Source organism: Hemitrygon akajei, chromosome 3 (assembly GCF_048418815.1).
Source record: "Hemitrygon akajei chromosome 3, sHemAka1.3, whole genome shotgun sequence".
Taxonomy (NCBI): Eukaryota; Metazoa; Chordata; class Chondrichthyes; order Myliobatiformes; family Dasyatidae; genus Hemitrygon; species Hemitrygon akajei.
Window position 1 is genome coordinate 11,037,848 of NC_133126.1, and position 12,767 is coordinate 11,050,614.

The 12,767-nt window shown below is 42.6% G+C and overlaps 1 protein-coding gene across 4 annotated transcripts in view; it reads left to right on the plus strand.

Moving 5' to 3' along the window:
• Positions 1-3,831: 3,831 nt before the first annotated feature.
• vrk1 (VRK serine/threonine kinase 1) overlaps positions 3,832-12,767 on the plus strand; it is an 85,446-nt gene continuing 76,510 nt past the window's right edge. For 2 of the 4 annotated variants that reach the window (XM_073039197.1, XM_073039199.1), the window contains exon 1: positions 3,843-4,016. The gene's annotated coding sequence lies outside the window, so the exon portion shown is untranslated. Of the gene's footprint in view, positions 4,017-12,767 lie in introns of all 4 variants that reach the window. The other 2 variants (XM_073039196.1, XM_073039198.1) reach the window with 2 other exon arrangements.

The following is a 12,767-nucleotide window of genomic DNA, read 5'->3' on the forward strand; positions in this document are numbered from 1 at the left end:
TCGCTCTCTGCTCCATGTTGACAAATACAGTACTGTGCAAATATCTCAGATACCCTGGCCATATATACGTGCCTAAAACTTTCGCACAGGACTGTATGAAGTGTAAGATATAATGAAATAAATGTATTATCTAAGTACCTATACAGTATGTCACTATACACTACCCTGAGATTCTTTTTCTTGCAGGCATTTATAAATAAACAAAGGAATACAACAGTGTCAAAGGTTAAAAGGTCAAATTTAATGTCAGAGAGATGTATACAACATACATCGTGAAAGGCTTTTTCTTCGCAAAACATCCACGAAAAACTGCACACAAAGACTAACGATCCGTGTGCAAAAGAAGAAAAACTCTGCAAGAAAATAAAACAAGTAAATAAGTAATACTGAGAACATGAGTTATAGAGTCCCTGAAAGTGACTCCACAGGTTGTGGAATCAGTTCAGAGATGAGGTGAGTGAAGTTATCCATTCAGGTTCAAGAGCCTGATGTCCCTGAAGCTGTTGGTGTGGGTCCAGAGGCTTCTGTACCTCCTTCCCCACGTCAGAACCAAGAAGAGAGGATGATGGGGGCTCTTGATGATGGACAAGAAGTATAGCTTGTGAGTCAGAATCAGAATTAATATCAGCAGCATGTCGAGTAATGGAATAGAATGGTTTAGGAGTATAAGTGCAGAGCTCTTTGAAAGCAGTATCACAGGTAGATGGGTTGATGAAATAGGTGTTTATCATGCCGGCCTGCACTGACTATAGGACTATGTCAGTCCTGATGAAGGGTCTAATCCCGAAACAACTGTTTATTCTTTTCCATAGCGCTGCCTGACCAGCTGAATTCCTCCAGCATTTTGTGTGTGTTTCCCTGATTTTCCAGCATCTGCAGATTTTCTCGTGTTTATGACTGAGTATTGGAGTTGGGACATTATGTTGCAATCGTATATATCTGTGTACAGTTTTGGTCACCTGTTTATATGAATAATGTGGCTAACTTGGAAAGAGTGTAGGATGACACCAGGACTAGAGTGCCTGAGTTATACAGAGAGGTTGGCTAGGCTAGGTATTTATTCCTTGGAATGCAGGAAAATGAGGGTCGACCTTAGAGAAATGTTTATAATTATCAGAGGTGTAGATAAGGTGGACAGTGACAATCTCTTCCCAATGGTGGGGGAGATCAAAACTAGGAGGTACAGATTTAGGGTCAGAGGGGTAGACCTGAAAGAGACCAGAGGATCAATTCAAGTCAAGTCACTTTTTATTGTCATTTCGACCATAACTGCTGGTACAGTGCATAGTAAAAATGAGACAACGTTTTTCAGGACCATGGTGCTACATGAAACAATACAAAAACTACACTGAACTACATGAAAACAGCACTGAAAAAAACTAGACTACAGACCTACCCAGGACTGCATAAAGTGCACAAAACAGTGCAGGCATTACAATAAATAATAAACAAGACAATAGGCACAGTAGAGGGCAGTAAGTTGGTGTCAGTCCAGTCTCTGGGTATTGAGGAGTCTGATGGCTTGGGGGAAGAAACTGTTACATAGTCTGGTCGTGAGAGCCCGAATGTTCCGGTGTCTTTTCCCAGATGGTAGGAGGGAGAAGAGTTTGTATGAGGGGTGCGTGGGGTCCTTCATAATGCTGTTTGCTTTGCGGATGCAGTGTGTAGTGTAAATGTCCGTGATGGTGGGAACAGAGACCCTGATGATCTTCTCAGCTGACCTCACTATCCGCTGCAGGGTCTTGCGATCCGAGATGGTGCAATTTCCGAACCAGGCAGTGATGCAGCTACTCAGGATGCTCTCAGTACCACCCCTGTGGAATGTGATGAGGATGGGGGATGGGAGATAGACTTTCCTCAGCCTTCACAGAAAGTAGCGATGCTGCTGGGCTTTCTTTGCTATCGAGCTGGTGTTGAGGGAACAGGTGAGATTCTCCGCCAGGTGAACACCAAGAAATTTGGTGCTCTTAACGATCTCTACCAAGGAGCTGTCGATGTTCAGCGGGTAGTGGTCGCTCCATGCCCTCCTTAAGTCAACAACCATCTCTTTTGTTTTGTTCACATTCAGATACAGGTTGTTGGCTCTGCACCAGTCCGTTAGCCACTGCACCTCCTCTCTGTAAGCTGACTCATCGTTCTTGCTGATGAGAACCACCACCGTCGTGTCATCGGTGAACTTGACGATGTGGTTCGAGCTGTGTGTTGTAGCAGAGTCATGGGTCAGCAGAGTGAACAACAGTGGACTGAGCACACAGCCCTGGGGGGCCCCCATGCTCAGTGTGATAGTGTTGGGAGATGCTGCCTCCGATCCACACAAAGGGTGATGAGTATGTAGAATGAGCCGCCAGAGGAAGTGATCGAAACAGGTACAATACTATAATTTATGAAACACTTGGTAGGTACATGGAGGGGCAAGGCTCAGAGGGATATGAGCAGAATGCAGAAGTTTGGAACTAAGTGGGCATGGACTCATTAGGTAGACGTTCTTGTATCTATGCTGGATTGGCCTCTGGCTCCAAAGAACCAGAGGTGTCTTGTCCATTGATATGTGCTCCTTTTGTAAATAAGTAACTTGAGTCATAGAGTTGAATAGTATGGAAACAGGCCCCTCAGCCTAACTTGTCCATTGATCTTGCAAGTAAGGAATTCAAACATAGTTACCAGATGGAATATTCTGTATAAAAATAAAGTTTTTCTGTTTTGCTTTTAGACCAGTGTGGTGACAGGGGCGGTACTGTTCACTTTGTGTACAACTACTGGGTCCAGTGATAACAGACAAGTTTAGTCTTGGTTGTTGTGGTTGACAATGATTTCTTGTGCCTCACCATACCTTTCGTTCTCCATGAAGTGCTACAGTACCACCTTCCTGGTCGTTGCATCTCTCTGTAAGATCTCATCCACTCAGCCTACTGGAGCAGACTTTGCATGCTAGGACAGGTATTGCCCTATAAAATTCAAGTTTATTGTCATCCGACAGCACATATATACAAACAAATGAAACAATGATCCTCCAGAGAATAGTGCACCCACACAACATAAGCCAAAATATTATACTATAAGTAAGTTCTCACCGAGGTATGAGGCCTGCTGGCTACCCACACCTAGTTTAGCCCACCTGTCGAAGTGGTGTTGACAACTGTCGCATGCAAACAGCTACTTGGAGGCGCAGGTACGAGGTGGGTGTCCAGTGGAGCCCAAATCTGAGTGAACTGCCCCATACTGGACACAACAATCTCCTTCACCAGAGGGCTAACCCTCCCTGGCCACCCCAAATACACCACTTTTTGATTAAGCTCATAGTAACGTATTCCACTATCTCCTTAATTAACTTGGTCTTTGTTTTCTCATTAATAATACTTTGAAACTTTTAAGCTATTCGTAAAGAGCCATGCAAATGTTTAAACAACAACACACACAAAATGCTGGTGGAACACAGCAGGCCAGGCAGCATCTACAGGGAGAAGCGCTGTCGACGTTTTGGGCCAATACCCTTCGTCCTGACACTGCTTCTCCTACAGATGCTGCCTGGCCTGCTGTGTTCCACCAGCATTTTGTGTGTGTTGTTGTTTGAATTTCCAGCATTTGCAGATTCCCTCGTGTTTGCTATGCAAATGTTTTTCTGATTTTAAAAGATCATAAACCTTCAATAATAACACGCTCTTGTCTCTCCATAGATGTTGATAGATCTGCTCCTTGGTATTCTACAGTTGTTGTATCAATTGATTGACTGCGAACGAGACAGCGCCCCTTTCCTCCGAGCGGTCATAAGTGGTATTGCAATGGACCAATGCAAAGCGCCTTCACTTCACTTAGCCAGAGTTAGCCAATGAGAAGTGCGGATGGTGGCGGGTGAGGGTCAGAGTTTGTGCGCCAAGTTTGGACGGAAAGAAAGTAGGCGCCGAACGAGTGGTAGGCGGTTGTCATTCGGACGGATAGACAGACCGCTGAGTGTCTGGTAACGCAAGGTCAGCTTCCCCCACCGGTGAGACGGCCGTGAGGATTATCTCCCAAGCTTGGTACTGAGAGAACTGTGGAGATGCCGGGAGGGATGGGATGGGTGTGGATTGAAGGGGGATATGAGCAGAGTGGAGAATATCGGCGGGAGCGGGGGCTTTGGATTTTAGGGTTAATGATACTAGGGTATGTGGGAGTATTTTGGGGGATATATTGTGATCTTAGGAGCGGACGTTTTCGGTAAATGGTGGATATCCGGGTGTGGGGTGGACATATCGGGGGGGGGGCAGTGATTGTATCGGGAGGGGCTTGGGAGTGGGCCTATAGGGGTGAATGTATAGAAAGGGTATTAGGGTGGACATATTGGGGGTCTTGGGGTGGGTAAGGTGGGGACCTAATTGAGAGTGGGATATCAGGAAGGCTTGCATGGTTGTAAGGGGTGAGGTGGCATTTGTGTGAACAGAGGTAGTTAGGTGTTTGAGCAGGTCATTATAATTAACCCCATTCCCTTGCTGTCTATCCCCCTGGCCGTGCGTGTTCTGCCTTTGTGCAGCAGTAACAGGTGCAATGCCCAGTATAATCTGAGTCACACTGTTTCCTCCTCAGAAACCTTTAATGGTCTCCCTGTGAGACTAGAGTTAGACTTGCTGTAATTTGCCTGCTGCCACTGTAGGTCTTTAGGCCCTCCACTGATCATGGTCATCCATGGATGTTGCATCCTAGCTGTGTATGAAAGCCACGACGGTACGATACGGAGAACAAGCTGTTCCCCATGTGGCAGGCGCCCCTCTCCACGCAGCTGATGAATCCAAAGGAACAGCAGAGGCTGATACAGTTTAGCACCAGTGGTGTCGCAGGTGTTGCCAGTAAACGTTGAACTCATGATGCGCTGATGAGCTCCATCTGCCTGAGTGACTGGTTTTAAGGCACCTGTAACCCGCCTTTGCCTCTGCTCCTGTCAGTACAAATGGTTTCACTGCGTTTAGTAGCTAATCCACACGGAAGGCCAGGAGCTGGACTTGGTTGTCAGTGTATTTGGGACGCATAACATTGGGAGCATGTAATAGGTAGTGGGAGCTTATCCCTACTACAACGTCGAATATAGAATTGTTATGGATGTGATGGGAGGTGACGACCTAAATATAATAGCTACAACTGAAGAGGTAGTGCTGAGCAAACTTGTAGTAAGTCCCCTGGTTCTGATGGAATGCATCCCAAGGTACTGAAAGAAATGGCAGATGTTATAGTAGAGGCTTTGGTGATAATTTACCAAAGTTCTATGTACTCTGGGCAGGTCCGGGCAGATTGGAAGATGGCAAATGTCAAAAAAGTATGTAGGCAAAAGGCAGCTAACTCGGCCAGTTAGTTTGATATCAGTAGTTGGGAAAATGCTTGAAGCTATCACTAAAGAAGAAATAGCGAGGCATCTGGAAAGAAATGGATCCATCAGGCAGACACAGGAGAATATAATGTGTGCAGTAAATAAGGGGGAACAGTTGGACGTTATTTACTTGGATTTCCAGAAGGTGATCAAAAAGGTGCCACATAAACTTTTGCATAGTAGGGGAATTAAGGGTTATGGGAAAAAGGTAGGTAGGTGGAAAGGATTCCATGGTCAGATCAGCCATGATCTTATTGAATGGCAGAGCAGGCTTGATGGGCCAGATGGTCTGCTCCTGATGCTATTTTTTAATGCTCTTATGTTCAACCATATAACAATTACAGCACGGAAACAGGCCATCTCGGCCCTTCTAGTCCGTGCCAAATGCTTACTCTCACCTAGTCCCACAGACCCACACTCAGCCCATAGCCCTCCATTCTTTTCCTGTCCGTATACCTATCCAATTTTACTTTAAATGACAATACCGAACCTGCCTCTACCACTTCTACTGGAAGCTCGTTCCACACAGCTACCACTCTCTGAGTAAAGAAATTCCCCCTCGTGTTACCCCCAAACTTTTGCCCCCTAACTCTCAACTCATGTCTTCTTGTTTGAATCTCCCCTACTCTCAATGGAAAAAGCCTATCCATGTCAACTCTATCTATCCCCCTCATAATTTTAAATACCTCTATCAAGTCCCCTCCTTAACCTTCAAAGAATAAAGACCTAACTTGTTCAGCCTTTCCCTGTAACTTAGGTGCTGAAACCCAGGTAACATTCTAGTAAATCTTCTCTGTGCTCTCTATTTTGTTGACATCTTTCCTATAATTCGGTGACCAGAACTGTACACAATACTCCAAATTTGGCCTCACCAATGCCTTGTACAATTTTAACATTATATCCCAACTCCTATACTCAATGCTCTGACTTATAAAGGCTAGCATACCAAAAGCTTTCTTCACCACCCTATCCACATGAGATTCCACTTTCAGAGAACTATGCACCATTATTCCTGGATCACTCTGTTCTACCGCATTCTTCAGTGCCTTACCATTTACCATGTATGTCCTATCTGGATTATTCCTACCAAAATGTAGCACCTCACACTTAACAGCATTAAACTCCATCTGCCATCGTTCAGCCCACTCTTCTAACTGGCCTAAATCTCTCTGCAAGCTTTGAAAACCAACTTCATTATCCACAACGCCACCTACCTTAGTATCATCTGCATACTTACTAATCCAATTTACCACCCCATCATCCAGATCATTAATGTATATGACAAACAACATTGGACCCAGTACAGATCCCTGAGGCACACCACTAGTCACCGGCCTCCAACCTGACAAACAGTTATCCACCACGACTCTCTGGCATCTCCCATCCAGCCACTGTTGAATCCACTCTACTACTTCAATATTAATACCCAACGATTGAACCTTCCTAACTAATCTTCCGTGCGGAACCTTGTCAAAGGCCTTATAGATAACATCCACTGCTTTACCCTCGTCAACTTTCCTTGTAACCTCTTCAAAGAATTCAATAAAATTTGTCAAACATTACTTTCCATGCACAAATCCATGCTGACTGTTCCTAATCAGACCCTGTCTATCCAGATAATTATATATACCATCTCTAAGAATACTGTCCATTAATTTACCCACCAACCTTAAGGAACCTCTGTAGGTCTACAGCAGACACAATCCCATTGGCTCTTCACTTAGCTTTGGGACACCTAACATGTCACACTGCTTCTTATCGAGTATGGTTGGGCACTATCATCCTGTTAGTACTAATAAGCAAGCTTCAAAACCTGAGTCTTAGTACCTCTCTCCGTAACTGGATCCTCAACTTCATCAGGAGACTACAGTCTTTGTGAATCAGTAATAACATCTTACTGAGAGATGTTATTGAGAATCACATAGGCACACCTGAAAGATGCATGCTTAACCCACTGTTCTACTATCTCTACACCCATTGGTGTCTATAAATTTGCTGCTGATAAATGTAAAGTCTTAAATGGCAATGAGTTGTACAGAAGTGAGATAGTTCAGCTGATTGGTATCGCAATGTGAACCTTGCACTCAACATCAGCAAGACTAAGAAATTGATTTCAAACTTCAGGATAGAAGTTGGAATAATGCACACCAGTCCTCATTAAGGGGTCAGTTGAGCAGCTTCAAGTTTCTAAGTATCAACCTCTCATAGGATCTATCCTGCACCCAGTACACTGATGCAGTCACGAAGGAGGCATGCCAATGGTTCTACTTCATTAGGAGTTTGAGGAGATTTTATTTATTGAAAAACAGCACAGAATAGGCCCTTTGAGCCATGCTGCCTAGCTAACCACCAATTTAACCCTAGCCTAATCATGGGACAGTTTATAATGAGCAATTAATCTACCACTCAGCCCATCTTTAGAATGTGGAAGTAAACTGGAGTACCCAGAGGAAGCTTCCATGGTCATGGAGAGAAATTACAAACTGCACCGGGAATTGAAATGGGTTCATTGGTACTGTAAACCGTTGTGCTAAACACTATGCTACCACGCTGCCCTGTTTGGTGAAATTTGGGTTCCTACAAATTTCTATAGATTATGGGGAGTATTCTGCATGGTTGTATTACAGCCCAGTACGGTGCCTTCAATGCACCGGATGACATGGAGGTTGTAGACTCAGCCAGTTCACTCATAGACATAAAACTCCTTGCCTCCGTGCTATCAAAGGCATCTTCAGGAAGCAGTGCCTCAAGAAGGAGTCATCCATCATTAAAGACCCTCAGCATTTGGGACATAATTTCTTCATGTTACTGCCATCTGGGAAGATGTACAATAGCCTGAAGGCCCAAACTCAACATTTTAACAATTTTCCCCTTGCCATCACTATTTTTTTCTATCTTCCAGTAATTGTTATACTTGCAATGTGCTACAAATTTCACAACCATGAAAAAGTTCACTCAAGATTTCCAGCAATCACAGAATCTCTTGCATGTAACAAATTTACCACAAATGTCAGAGATAATAAATCTTATTTTGATTCTGAAGATATTGCAGATGTTGGAGATCTGAAATAAAAGCAGAAATGGTTGGAAGTTCTGAATAGGTTAGGTAGCATATGTGGAACGATAATCAGGATAAATGACAGCATTTAAAAGACATTTGGCTAGGTACTTGAAAAGGAAAATAAGAAAAGAGTGAAGTGAAATGGGCTTGTACAGGTAAATGGGATCAGCATAGATGGGTATCATAGTTAGAATGGATGAGGAGTGCTGATGTACTGTTAACGTACCAGTTAATATAATTTAGTGGCAGTAATGGTGTGTACTGTGATTTGTTCTAATTGATGTTTCATTTTAACAAGATCTCCACCTTGGAATAGTGTACAGTCACTTCCAGTTTGTTTACTTTCCTGGATGATTGTTTAAAAGACCATGCGATATAGGAGCAGAATTTGGCTCATCGAGTCTGCTCCACCATTTCATCATGGCTGATCCATTTCACACTCAGCCCCAGTCTCCTGCCTTCTCCCCAAATCCCTTCATGTCTTGACTAATCAAGAATCTATCAACATCTGCCTTAAATATACCCAGTGACTTGGTCACTACAGCTGTTTGTGACAACGAATTCCATAGATTCACCACTCTAGTAAAAGAAATTCCTCTTCATCATTCTAAACAGACGTTTTCTATTCTGAGGCTGCACCTCGGGTCCTAGACTCCCCCACCTCTCCATATCCACTTTATCGAAGCCTTTCAACATCCAATAAATTTCATTAAGATCCCTCCTCATTTTTCTGAATTCCATGAAGTACAGGCCCAGAGCCATCAATCGGACCTCATATGGTAACCCTTTCATTTCCAGAATCATTTTTGTGAACCTCCTCTGAACCCTCTTAAATGTCAGCACATCCATTCTTAGATAAAGTGCCCAAAACTGCTCAAATACTCTGTGAGGTCTTACCATTGCCTTATAAAGCCTGAACATTATATTGTTTTCATATTCTAGTCCTCTCAAAATAAATGCTAACATCACATTTGCCTTCCTCACCACCAACTCAACCTGCAGATTAACCTTTAGGGAATCCTGCATGAGGACTCGTCAATAGCATCCGTTAACTACAGTATGCCACAGTAGCTTAGCATTTAGCATGACACTATTACAGCTTGAGGTGTTGGAGGTCAGCATTCAATTTCAGAATGCTTTAAGGTGTCTCTGTATGTCCTCCCTGGAGAATGCATGGGTTTTCCCCGGTTCATCTTGTTTCCTCCCAATAGTCCAAAGACATACCATATATTAGGTTAATTGATCATTGTAAATTGAGCTGTGATTAAATGAGGGTTAAATCGGTTGTCAGGAGTGGTGGATGGTGCAGTTTTAAGGGCTGGAAGGGCCTATAATAACAAATAAATAAAACGCTGTTGTAACTTTCTGCCTGCTAATTTGGTGAGCAATTAGTGATATGAAGACAAAAGTGTGTCACATCATAAAGACTCCCATGTCATCACTATTGTGATGTCATTTCAGGTGCAGTGTATAAGTTGTGAGAAATTTGCACCAGATTTGTTGAACTGTACAAAAACTCTAATGAAATTTTTGGGCTTGCGATTACCTGAGAAACTAATGTCACTGGATCCACTATTGTGATGTCATTTCAGGTGCAGTGTATAAGTTGTGAGAAATTTGCACCAGATTTGTTGAACTGTACAAAAACTCTAATGAAATTTTTGGGCTTGCGATTACCTGAGAAACTAATGTCACTGGATCAAGATGTGCCTTCTCAGTATGGGTTACATTAAGTATTACAAGGCTGCGAAAACAATTTTATTTGTGTAACTTCACAAACTATGGCAATGAAGTTGTGATCTAGTTGCTCAGATTTTAATATAACACTTTCGTAAAATTTGTGTTGCACCTTGTATTTTTTGTAAATGCAATTGTTAAAGTTTCAAGATAATGCTCCAAGCTACTAAAAGACAGGTGTTGTTGACCACCACTGTCAGGAGGTGAGCTTCTAGGAAATAAGAGTTTAGAGAGAACTAAGACAAAGTGTGATTTAATTGAATTGCAGAGCAAGTTTGAAGGGTGATTGGCTTGCTGTTCCTAATTTACATGTTCATAAAATTTGCCTCATATTTTTCTGATACCATCGACTTATTATAACATTGTCCAAGAACTGTTTTTTTAAATGCACCTGTTATTAACAAGAAAAATTACTGTGTTACAGTACTGGGTAAAAGTCTTAAGTGCATTTCTCGGGTGCCTGAGATATTTGCACAGTATTGTAATAATTTTATGCATAGGGAGAGGGGGGTAGTGGGAAGCACCAGAGAGACATTCTGTAATGATCAATAAACCAATTATTTAGAATCAGATGACCTGGCATGGTGTCTTAGGGTTGGGTGTGTCTTCACCTGTGCTACCACCTGCCCCTGGCACTCCTTCTCTGCCACCTGTCCCACACCCCTCCTATGGAACTCCACCCTCACCATTCCCCACGTCCTTTGCTCCCACCACACTCAGTCTCCGCTTCATGTTGATGAATATGGTGCTGTACAAAAATCCTAGGCACCCTGTACAATATAGATACTTTTTTTCCCAGAACTGTACAGTGGGATATTTTACACTCTGAAGGGAGCAAATGGAAATTGAACTTGACATGGGTTAAGGGAGAAGAATGAAAATTTTAAGGGGAACTTGAGGAGCTTCTTCACTCAAAGGGTGGTGAGGATAGAACAAGCTGTCAGCAGAAGTGATGGATGTTGGTTCGACATCAGCATTTAAGAGAGATTTTGATAGGTACGTGGATTGAAGAGGTATGGAGGCTATGGTCTGAGTGCAGGTTGATGGGAGTAGGCAGATTTATAGTTCGGCATGTGATAGATGGGCCAAAGGTCCTGTTTCTGTTCTATAGTGTTCTGTGACTCTATCTCATTTTGACTGATATGTGTCACCCTGAATTTTATGTTTATTTTCTGGATTGAGCCTTGGTGTTCACCTGAGCTAGCATAGTGGCTAGCACTACTACAGCTTGTGATGTCGGAGCTCGGAATTCAATTCTGGCCCAGTCAGTAAGGTGTTTGTACATTCTGTACAAACCTACGCGATTGCGTAGGTTTCCTCCAGGTCATCTTGTTTCCACACGTAGTCCAGCGACGTATCTGTTGGTAGGTTAATTGATTGTTGTAAATTGTCCTGTGATTAGGTTGGGGTTAAATAGGGTGGGTTGTTGAGTGGCGCAGCTCGTTAAGCTGGAAAAGCCTGTTCCACGCTGTGTCTCAAAATAAAATATAGGAAAAAAAAGGAAGGTAGATGTGAGTGTGTATTTAGTATCTAGTAAATAATATAATGACACTCAGGATGAAACGAGTATCCTGCTGTCTGAGTTAATTGGCCAGGGTACCAAAGTTGCTCCTCCTGTTCGCTTGCAATGATAAGATCACCTAATTTTACGGCATTAAAGTAGGTGCCTTTGACATTACTACACTCCCTAGATGTCCTGGATTATTTAAGCTTCTGGAGAGAGGTAGAATCTTTTGATTTGGAAGCAAGAATTCTTAGAATGAAGAAGAGTTTCTAAAATGTTTTATTTTGAAGAAGCTGATGTTAAAAGGTTCAAAAGGTTACTTTGGTTGAGTGACTGGAAGGATGAGTTGGGCAAAGAAAGGTGAATGAATTAATTTGGACGGTTTATAACATTCAAATTAAATATTGAACTAGATTGGCTGTAGAATTTGAAGAGAGAAAAACATACAATCTTTAATATACTTTGGGAAAGAGGAGCACTGGAAGATTTGTGTAGTTGAGGAATTGGGGCTAAATGAACATAATTTAAAGTGCCTTAAACAAGACGGCAGTAAACAGCGCAGAGACGTTAGCCAAACTGATATAAATAAAGTGATGTGTGTAGAATACTTGTGGTCACGGACTGTGCAGCTGAAACAAACATCAAGATAAAGGGCACACTTTAAAGATAAATGTTACATTTAAGGAAAGGGAGATTGCTAAAGCTCAGGCCTGTAAACTCTAATCCTGTGGTTATACAGGAAGTGGCTTAGATAACTGCAGATGCTGTAGATAATTTTAAATTCACTCAACTTGTTCTGACCATGTTCCAGAGAATCAGAAAGGAAAATTTTAATTTCTTTAGGATATCAGTTCAGTGCAGTCATCATCAACTTCATCATCATCATCATCATCATCATTGTGTGCCATGTCATATGATGTGGGTGATCATGGTCTTCCATCTGCCTTTAATCTGGTTCTTTTAACTTTCCATGACCACGATTGTTCTTGGCATGTTTTTTACAGAAGTAGCATGCCATTGCTGCCTTCTGTGCAGTGTCCTTACAAGACAGGTGACCCCAGCCATTTTCAGTACTCCTCAGAGATTGTCTGCATGGTGCCAGTGGTCGCATAACCAGGACCTGTGATATG